The following is a 10,252-nucleotide window of genomic DNA, read 5'->3' as shown; positions in this document are numbered from 1 at the left end:
TGCCTCTCTGATCCTTCCGTGCCTGTGTCCTGCTTAGAGGTGAAGGGGTCCTGGTCTGGTCCCTGGAAGGGAAGAAATCCGGAAAGATCAGGAGAATCTCCGGAGAGAAGTATCATAGAGAAAGGTATGGAGAAATGAGAGGGAGCAGAGGGTAGAGGTAGGGGGGAGAGAGAGAGAGAGAAACTGAAACAGAGAGAGAGGGAGGGGAGAGAGAGAAGGACTATACATAGATAGAGAGGCCTGGATCTGGGAGAGATGTTGGGGGGTCTGAGCTCAGGAATAGGCTCGGCAGGCAGGTGCCTGTATATAATGTGCTTCTACTCTCCACAGGATACTTCCTCCAGGCTACTCTCTGGGCAGAGAGGTTGGGTCCTATGTGTTCAGCACCCGTTGGGGGGACTCCCAGTGATACAGTGCTCCAGGCAGTAGCACTTGATGTGGGAGCAACAGCTGCCCATGGCGGGTGGTGGTGGTGGTGGTGGTAAAAAGTCACAAAGTGGGATTCTGCTGTCCACCCCCCGGTTCAGGGTGTCCAAACAGGAGGGAGGCCTTTAGGTTTCCAGCCAGGCATACCTGGTGGGAGTTGGCGAAGGTCGCCCACTGAGACCAGTCCACTTGGCAAGGAGAACTGTGTGTGTGTCTGTGTCTGTGTCTGTGTCTGCCTTCAAAGTGCATCTGGATATCCTCCCAAGGGACCTACCCCTGGCAGGGTTTGGGGGTTGGGTGGGTGGGGGGCCTGTGTGAGCAAATGGGTCCGGGTACCACCGTGTCAGCCCAGACTTGACTCCTGTGGTTGTCTGTGTCTGTCCTTGAGCCCACGCTGGAACAGGGCCCCGAGTGTGCCCTGCCAGTGTGCCATTCACAATGCTTCCAAGCCCCAACTCCCCAGCCACCCAGGGCAGGCATTGGCCTTGGCAGCAACGGGCGGGGGGGCGGCAGTGCCCTCAGCCCAGCCTTTCCTGGAGGACTCTCCCAAGCAGTGCGTGCCAGGCCAGAAGGTGTGGCCACTGCAGCGGGTCAGGGCTACTGGCTGGGGTGTGGGGGCGGGGCGGGGGTGGGGGAGAATCCATTCCCTTCTTTTCCCACAGGCCGTGGCAGAGGCCATCCCCTCGGGTCCCTGCCTTGTGGGTCAGAGCCCAGGAGCCCAGGAGCCCAGGAGCCCAGGATGTGGGATGGAGACCCGACCCGGGAAATCTGGCTTCCCCAGGGCGGACAAGATGGCAGAGCCGCTGCCGCCATGTTAAGAGTCCATGTTGTCCTCCCCTCAGAAGCAGGTTGGCGTTTTTTACTCAGCAAAGGGCGGAGGGAGCAGACCGCAGCGAGGGCAGTTGGCATTCGTGGAGCAACACTGCCATCAAGAGGCACTCGTTTGCCTTCCCGCCAGTATGGCGGGTGCCATCTTGGTTAACCGGCGGGTGGGGAAGGGGCGCTCGGGCACCCCGGCTACCAAGGGGAGCGAACACTGGGCTCAGGGCAGGGGCTTGGAAGGCCTCCCTGGGAGGTCCCTCCAGCTCTGGAGGCCAGGCAGAAGCCAGGAGGAAGGAGCCCCGTGGCCGCCGGGGACTGCGCAAGCGCCAGGGGAGGCAGCCCAGGGAGGCGGTCAGCCATTGTGGCTGGCGGGTGCCGCTCGCTCGGGAGTCCCAGGATCAGGAGTCCTGGGGCGGCTCCCTGTGTGAGGGATCCGGGTTGCTCCTCTCCCGAGGGGGTCCCACGAATGCCAGGGGTGCCGGCCTGGGGGCCGGGCAGCCCTTTCTGGCTTCGGGAGGGGGCGTGTCTTTTCAGGCGGGAGGGCGGGTGTGGGGGGCTCAGGTCCTCAGCCTCGGCCCTGCCACCGCCTTCCCCAGGGCGCAAACCGCAAACCCTGAGACCACCAACCGCCACCCAACCTCCAGGCCATCGCGGGCCACCCCACCCCCCTAAGCCCCCTCCCACCCCCTACATCCTTGGGGCCTGGTGGCTGAGTGGATCAGAGGCTTGTGTCTCTCCACCGGAGGGGATTCCAGAAAGTCAGCTGGGGTCTGAGTGTGTGTGTGTGTCTGTGTGTGGGGGGGTGGGTGGTGGATTGGGGAAGTGTGTGATATATTTTTGTTGGTGGGGAATTTCCAGGAGCCCTGGTTGGTGGTTCCCAGTGCATAAACAGGCGTTGTAAGTAGCTTGTGGTATATATGCTGTCTTCCTTCTTTTTGCACTATATTTCCTCCTGGTTACTGTTTTTCGGGGCCCATCTTATCCACCAGTTCATCCCTTGTTTTTACTGTGAGCTTTAATGTGGTCCAGGCGCAGGGAGTGGTGTCCAAGTCTATTAGATATTCTTGGCAGCTGCTGTGGCTGGGGTGGCGGGGTTAGTGGTGCTGGCAAGAACACAGAGGTGTTGGCTTCTGTCTTGGCTCTCCAGCTCAGCATTCAGGGCGTTCAAACAGGATCCCTCTAGGCATCCAAGTGGTTGGCCTGGTGTGAATTGGGGAGCAACCTACTGAGAATAAGCCGTCAGGGAAGTATGTGTGCTTGTGTGAGTGTGTGTCTGTCTCTGGAGTTGTACCTGTATGCCCTTTTAGAGGACATGGGTTTGTTGGATTTTAGATTGGGATTGCAGAGTCCAAGCCCTCGGTGTGGAAATGGGCCCCAGGCAACAAAGTTTTAGCACACAGTGACTCCTCTGGGTGCCTGTTCCCATCCTTGTTCCTGAGGTGAAAGTGACCAAGGAGTGCTCCCTGCCACTGTCCCAGCTACAATGGTAAATCTGAGGGCAGGCGGAGGCCTTGGTCACAACCAGGTGCCCAGAGTCCAGGAGCCCATCCTTTCCCTGAGGACTCCCCCATGCAACTGGTGCCAGGCCTGGAGGTGAAGGCACAGAGGCGTGCTGGTAGGCACACTGGCTTGGGCATCTGGGGTGGGGGATTCCTCTGGTTTTTCTCCCTTGCATACCTCAGGTTGTAAGACCTGGATGTGAAGGGTCGGGAGAAGAGGGCTTCTGGCTTGCTCTGAGCGGCCAAAATAGTGGCTTGTATAGTGGACCCAATAATTTTAATGCACAGTGGAGCCAAACATGGGAGTAATAAACAGGTTAATAGCACTATACCCAGTATACATACCAATTAAGTTTTAACACTACCAAGAACTGAAAAACATCTCCCAAAAGTGTGTTTGGGACCCAATCTTTAATGTTTTTCTGAGTATGAACTATCATATATGCTAGTTTTCTTATGTTGTTGGCTATATCCTTAACTGTTTGTCTATTGGTCACTTATTTGGATGCAACAATCTGAGCTGTTGAACTCTCCACATATTTCTTTTTTCTCAGCCAGTCAGTAATCTAATGTTAAGCAGTTTTGATAGTTAGGCAGTTGCATCTGGGTGTGTTGTGGTTAGGAGGTCAAAGGCTGTGGCAGTCTGATTAATAAAAATTTTTTCCATCTGATATTTAAACTCTTGGCCAGTACAGCATGTGAGTAATTGTGTTTAGCATATCAATAGGATTCTATCGCTTCAACTGCCATTCTGTGCCCAGGTAGTGGTACGTACCATAAGTGGCAATAATCCTCTGGTGTGGCTAATTACCTTTACCCCAACATTGGTGACCTCCTAAATCAAATTCCTTCCCAATGGACCTCTATTTGTTTTCCAAAGAGTCATCCATTATAGCATTCTTCTGGCAGGACAGGTCCTAAATATATGTTTTACCACTTCTTGGTTATAATGGATTGTCTTGACACATGGTTCACATAATCTCCATGGTTGGAATAGGAGTAGTGCAGAACCCCTTAAGGTTATCAAAAGAAACCAAACCAAATAATAGAGTATCATTTTGGTTAGCATAGGTTAAACAGCATAAATTAACTTATAAATTAAGCCAAATAATATCCAACAAATCCTAGAAATTTACATAAGCAAGATTTAAAAAAAAAGTATAAATGCAGTTTTGTTACCCAGAGTCCAGTCAGTAGTAGTTACTGTTATTAAACCAATTGCAAAAACCAATTAGAGAACTATGTGTGTATCTAGAAGCAAGGGGTGGCAATGCATTACAGTATAAAATCTTAGAGGTTGAAAGAGTTCATTAGTCCTGGGGGAAGTTTATCTTTCACCATGCATTGATCAGCCAGTCCCTTCCATGTGACTGAAACAGGGCCGAAGTCTCCTCACGCTTTGGCTGTGAGTAGACCAGTCAGCTTCCTGAGTGACTGGAGTAGAGCTGTTGTCTTTCTGATCCTCAAGCTTCTCTGGTGCTCCTTTTTTTTCCCAGATGGTTAGCTTCAAGGGCGTAGCAGCATCTGGAGTGCACTCCGCAGCTGCAGGCTTCAGTGTGATGTAATGAATCCCGGGACCTATCTCTACAACCTTACTGCAGTTTGGGTGGATAAAATAACAGTGAAAGGGCCCTTCCAAAGAAGTTTAGGAGTTGAATATTCCATTCTTTGACCCAGACTCAATCTCCAGGCTTGAAGGAGTGTGCATCTGTGGTCAAACTTACTGGCAATCTTTCTCTAACCCATTGGTTGAGAACCTGTAAAGTTTTCCCTAAGGCCTAAAGCTGTCATCTCAGGGCTAATTCTCCTATCTCTCTTAAGTCTTCCAATGGTCCTCTAATAAGAGGGGGGCCTCACGTACATTATCTTATAAGGAGAGAATCCAGTCCTCCTAATGGCAGTGGATCTAATCCTCAACAGTGTAATAGGGAGAAGTTCATCACAATGTGTGTCTCCTGACACAGCTTACCCAACTGACACTTAAAATCCTGTTCATCCCTTCAACGTTACCAGAACTCTGCAGCCTATAGGCAGTATACAACTTCCATCTGATGTTTAAACTCTTGGCCAGTAATCACCTCTGCCCAAAGCTGGCCAATAGTTATTGGGATACCAAATCTGGGAATAACTTCCTGGAGAAGCATCCTGGTTACCTTCCTAGCCTTTTCAGCCTTTTGGCTTCCACCCAGTCAGAGTATAAGCACACAAAAACCAAAAGTTATTTATAGCCCTGTGAGCTGGTAGTTTGGTGAAGTCTACTTCCAAATCTTCAAAAGGTACTCCTCTTATAGTTTGGATTTCTGGTGAAAGCTTTGGCCCCTGACAAAGATTGTTGTGAGCACAAACCTCACATTGTTTACAGATGCTTGTGAGCCTGGGGGACATAGAATTTTGACTCAGAACTGTCTCAAGTGCTGTATGTCCAACTTGTGTACTCCTGTGGAACTGTCTGATAAAGGCTGGGGCTAGAATCTCCGGGATGGCTATGCTGGTCCTCAGAAATCTCCACCATCCACCTGGGAGAAAATTTTCTCTTTCAGTCTTAAACCATTTACTTTCATGTTAGGAATATGGCTCCCATTCTGTTAGAAGGTCGGTCAGGCAGAAGGGCAACATTTAACCTGGGACTGGATTTTTTCCCCATTTCTTGCAGGTAGCTAACCTGGCCTCTCTGTCAGCTCTCCAGTTGCCCTGAGCAACCACAGTGTTTCCCTTTTGATAACCTTGGCAATGTATAATCACAACCTTTCTGGGAGCCCACACTGGGTTCAAAGTTTAAGAATTTCTTGCCCATACATTATGTGTTTTTTTTTTTCTTCTCCTGAGCTAATTAGCCCCTTTTCCTTACATAAGGACCCATGAACATGAAGGGTAGTGAACGCATATTTTGAGTCTATGTAAATATTCACAGACTCCTGCTGTCAACTGAAGTACTCAAGTCAAAGCAATAAGTTTTGCTTTTTGTGCTGAAGTTCCCTGAGGCAGAGGTTCTTCCTCAACAGGGGAGTCCAGGATGACCACTAACATATCCAGAAAAACATACCCCATCTTTTATAATACTGCTTTCATCTGTGAAGTAGTCCACATCAGGGTCCCTGAGGGGCAGATCTGTCAGGTCTGATCTGCTAGAGAACACTTCATCAATGGCTTCAATATAGTTGTAATCAGGTCCAATGGGCAGCAAAGTTGCTGGGTTTACAGTCTGGATGACTTCAATATGGATATGTGTGTTTTCACATAATATGTCCTGGTATTGACCATTCTCATAAGTCAACCAGTATTGTCCATTGTACTCTAACAATGTCAAAATTGAAGGAGGAACCCTGAAAACCAATTTTTGTCCCATAGCCAGTTTATCAGCTTCAAACACCAGAGGATCTGTGGTTTCAAGGGCCCGTAAACAAGGTGGCCAGCCTTGGGCTACAGAATCCAGCTGTTTGGATAGATGTCCATGTCCCCAGCACCTGAGTCAAGACTCCTACAGCCACTCCAGACTGTTCATGGATATACAGAAAGAAAAGCTTTGTGAGGTCAGGGACCCCTAGTCTAGATGCGCTGGGAGTGCTTGTTTCATGTCCTCAAAGGCCTTTTGCTTTTTTGGCCCTCATATTAGAGGATCCCATTCTCCCCCCATTGTGGGTTCATAGAGGGGTTTTGTCATAACTGAAAGTTGGGGATTCGTATATGGCTGAATCCAGCAGCCCCCAAGAATTCTCTAGTCTGATGGCAGGTTGAAGGGACTAGAATTGAGCAGATCTCCTGTTTCTTTTGAGGTCCCATTGCTGTTGTCTGTTCTGTTGCTGAGTCAGATGGTAACCAAGGTATTTGACTTTTTTCTTGATAGATGTGGGCTTTTAAGTCAGAGTCCAGTGCTGTCCCAAGGATGGTGTACCCAACCCCCTTGGAGGAACTGTCATTTAGGGAAGGGAAGCATACATAGAGCCTCTGGCGCTTTAAGATGCAGGATTTTTTTTTTTTTTTTTTTTTTGGTTATCTCCCAGTGCAGGATCTTGGCTAGTGGGATTTTCCAACTCTTAAATCTAATGTAAATCTTAGCAGAGACTGATGACCTGGGACATCATTTGTATAAAATGCACCTATGTTTGGGCTGTTTGCTGAGGTTGGAGGGCAGTAGTGTGGTCCCGTGCACGTCCTGGTAAGGCAGCCACGTTGTGCCCACCTAGGAGTTGCTCTTTGTCTGCGTGGTTTCCTCCTCCCGGTGGGAGCCTGCTCTAATTGTATATAGTAGTTGCCCCGCTTGTGTTTTTGTTCGCTATGTCTGGGTGCATGGGACTCCGTGGCCCTTTCTGCTGGTGGCTCACAGCATGTAGCTTGGAGCCAGGGTGGCATGTCCTTTTGGAGTGTGTGTCCTATGGCCCACTATTGGCTGTTAACATTAACTTATTCCCAGTGTATTCTTGGGCCTGCAGCAGCTGAGCCCTCCTGAGGCCTGGGTCCTGTACATCAGATACAGCTGTGTGCATCTATCGGACCCCTGCCATTTTCCTCCCTCATCAACTTCCAAGCAAGTGGGAAGAAACCCAAAGGAGGGGCTAGGGCCAGAGGCTGGAGGAACACATTTGATTCTACTCTGTTCAAGGCTTAGCTTTTGAGCATGGTAATGGGTCCTTGCCCGCCGGGGCCACTGGTGGGTTCCCTTTTTATCTAGCCACTTTTTTTTAAAATAAACATTTGGACCATTGGCTTTTTTTTTAGTGAGACCCCCCCCCCCTTTGAGTGACCTCTAGGTTTCTGGTGAGCGCAGCTGTAAGGAGATCCATCCTCCTCTTTATCTTTTTGGTCTACCTGTCTTTGAGTTTCTGGGTCTCGATTGATGAAAACTGGTGGCTACCTTAATCAGCTCACTGGCATACTTCTCAGTAAAGCCCTCTAGTTTTTGCAATTTTGGGGAAATGTCACTCTGAGCCTGTCCCACAAAGGCTGCACCTATTGCTTGCACCTGTGCATCTCCTCACTGATAAACTTACATTTCGGCTGCTGTGCTTGTAGGTACCCCTCCTCCCCCAGGTGCCTCTGGGCAAGGAGAGGGGTGGGAGCCACAGTGGCCTGGACACTCAGCTCTGAGTTACTTGGGCACATCTCTTTTGATCATTACTGCCAGTTTCATAGGGCAAAGGGGCCTTAGGCAGATGTGGGTGGGGCTGAGAGAAAAGTTCAGGGCTATCAAGGGTGAGAGAAGGGAGATGCTGGAGCAGCAGGAGGCTTTGCTGGTCTCTGTCTACAGATGCGCTCTGGTTTAGGGCTGGCTCCGATTCCTTATAACTCTTGGGCACAGGTTTGTTTGTTTGTTTTGTTTTGTTTTCCTCTTAGACTTCCTATGAGGGCATCTTTTTTTAAAATTTTTTTTATTTTTTAGTTTTTCGGCGGACACAACATCTTTGTATGTGGTGCTGAGGATCGAACCCGGGCCGCACGCATGCCAGGCGAGCACGCTACCGCTTGAGCCACACCCCCAGCCCTCTGTACTATCTCTTGCCAGCAATCAGTATAAGAGAATTGGGTCAGAGGTTCCAACAACAATCAAAAGAACCTCAGCAATGACTCTCTTGGGTGGGCCATTCTAATTCATAGAGTGTGTGCAACCTTTGTGGGGTGAGTTTTGCCCCACAGTTACCATTTTAACCTTCCTAAAGGTTTCTAACACGTACTTCAGAAGGCTCAGTTTCCTTTGTATGCCTCCCATGTTCCACCCTGCATGGGTGTCGCCCATTTAGGACAAGACTCACTTAGTCTGTCTCCAGCCATTCTCCCTTGGGGACTTAGGGCCCTCTTAGCCTTGCAGGTCAGTATCAACCCCCGACCTGGAGCTTTCACCTAGACATTGGTTGGTGAAATTCTGCCATAGACTGTATGAGGTGCCACAGAACCACAGATCAGGACTCCACACTTGCTTCGGCCTTCGGGTTGGGTCGGAACCCTTCCCTTTGTCTGTCTCATTCATACATTTTCACACAGACAATGCCAGAACAAAATTTCTATACCATCCAAATTCCAACAATTCCAAATCAAACAAAAAGGGAGTCACGGTTTCCCCTCTGCTCGCTAACCCCAAACAGAGACTACTCCAGCGACACCCCAGGTCCATTTCAGCTCCAACCACTTTGGAGGGTACTCAGGACCCAACAGAGGTTGATTAAGCCTCTCTTCCACCTGCTTAGGCCTCTAAGGGGAATTCAGGTGGGCTGCAAAAACAAATGGACCTGGGTCCTACTTGTTCAGTTGGGTAGTGCTCCAAACCCTAATTCTGGTTCCTGCTCCTGTGTGGGTTCCATTGTGCTCCAGGGTGGCAGCTCCAGGGTGCCAGTTGAGTGGCCTCTCCTTCAGGCCAAGATTTGCCTGTGCATGCTAAAGGGAAATACTGTCTCCCACTGCCCTGGGGAAGCTGGTCCCCTGAGACAAGAACGGCAGAACAGCAATCCCTATGTCTCACGTCCCATCTGGGTCACCAAAAATGTTGTAAGGACAGATGAGGCAAGGCACTGAAGATACCAGGAAGCAGTTTTATTTGGCTGCAGCCAGGTTCAGAGGACACAGCTTTTACCATAATCAATCAATCCCCTGAATCCGGTTCAGGTAGTTTCAGAATTTTATACCCAGCATGTAAGGGGAGGGGCTCAGAAGTTTACAGTCTGCAGAAGTTCTCATAAAAGCAGCTTTTTCTTTCACTGTTTTGAGCAAGTCAACCCTTCAAGGACAACACCTGAGAAGGGAAGAGCTTCTTCTCCCCTTTCTTTCCTCTCCCTGCCAGCTGTTACCATGGAGCCCAATTGGTAACTTCTCTTATTTTAGAAATGTAGACACCTCTGTGAAGCCCCAGCTGAAGGCCAGAGGCCTTGTTTGAACATTTCTACAAACTACTGGGTACGTTTGTGAAAAATTAGTAAGAGGGTGTCCAGCACCTAGAGTGCTGATTTCTTCTCAGCCAGTAGCCAAGTAACATAGGGCAACATGAAAATAGGAAGTTTATCTACAATGAACTCTTTTGTAGAGACTCTTTTGCTGACAGTCCTAAGATCAGCCATGGTGAAGATTTCTGAAGAAGCCCAGTTAGGAGTTTTCTGTGGAAAAAGGGGGTGCCACTACACTGGCTTAGGAAGGGAGACCCTCCAGGGCACCAGTGGCTAGGGTCCTCCTCTGCTCATCCCCTGTCACCCCCTGACCCATCACACATCATCCTTCCCCCGCTTACCGCCCCAACAGACCAGCAACTGCCACGTGATCGGGCCATGCCTGAGACCTCTCATACAAGGGACCCAACTTCCCTCCAACCCTGCCCCACATCCTTCCCCCACTTCCTCCAGGCCACTGTGGTTGGGGAGCCTGTCCTGTCCTGTTTGTTCAACCCTGGTTGGTGGCCCTCCCAGGCTTCACTGTGGTCCAGGCCCAAGAAGTGGGATGTCAATGTCCAGTAGACGTCCTCAGTAGCTGCTGCGGCTGGGGTGGCGGTGGGTGTTAGTGGTGGTGGTGGTAAGAAGACAGAGCCG

The 10,252-nt window shown here is 50.0% G+C and overlaps 1 long non-coding RNA gene across 1 annotated transcript in view; it reads right to left on the bottom strand.

The window, feature by feature from the left end:
• The window catches only part of LOC125614283, a 126,036-nt gene continuing 115,784 nt past the window's right edge, over positions 1 to 10,252 (bottom strand). The window contains exon 6 of the long non-coding RNA XR_007344888.1: positions 1 to 62. This is a non-coding gene — a long non-coding RNA (uncharacterized LOC125614283). The remainder of the gene's footprint in view (positions 63 to 10,252) is intronic.

This window comes from Marmota marmota, unplaced genomic scaffold, assembly GCF_001458135.2.
Source record: "Marmota marmota marmota unplaced genomic scaffold, marMar, whole genome shotgun sequence".
NCBI classification, from domain to species: domain Eukaryota; kingdom Metazoa; phylum Chordata; class Mammalia; order Rodentia; family Sciuridae; genus Marmota; species Marmota marmota.
The sequence above is the reverse complement of the archived record's forward strand: the minus strand, read 5'-3'. Positions and strand labels throughout refer to the sequence as shown.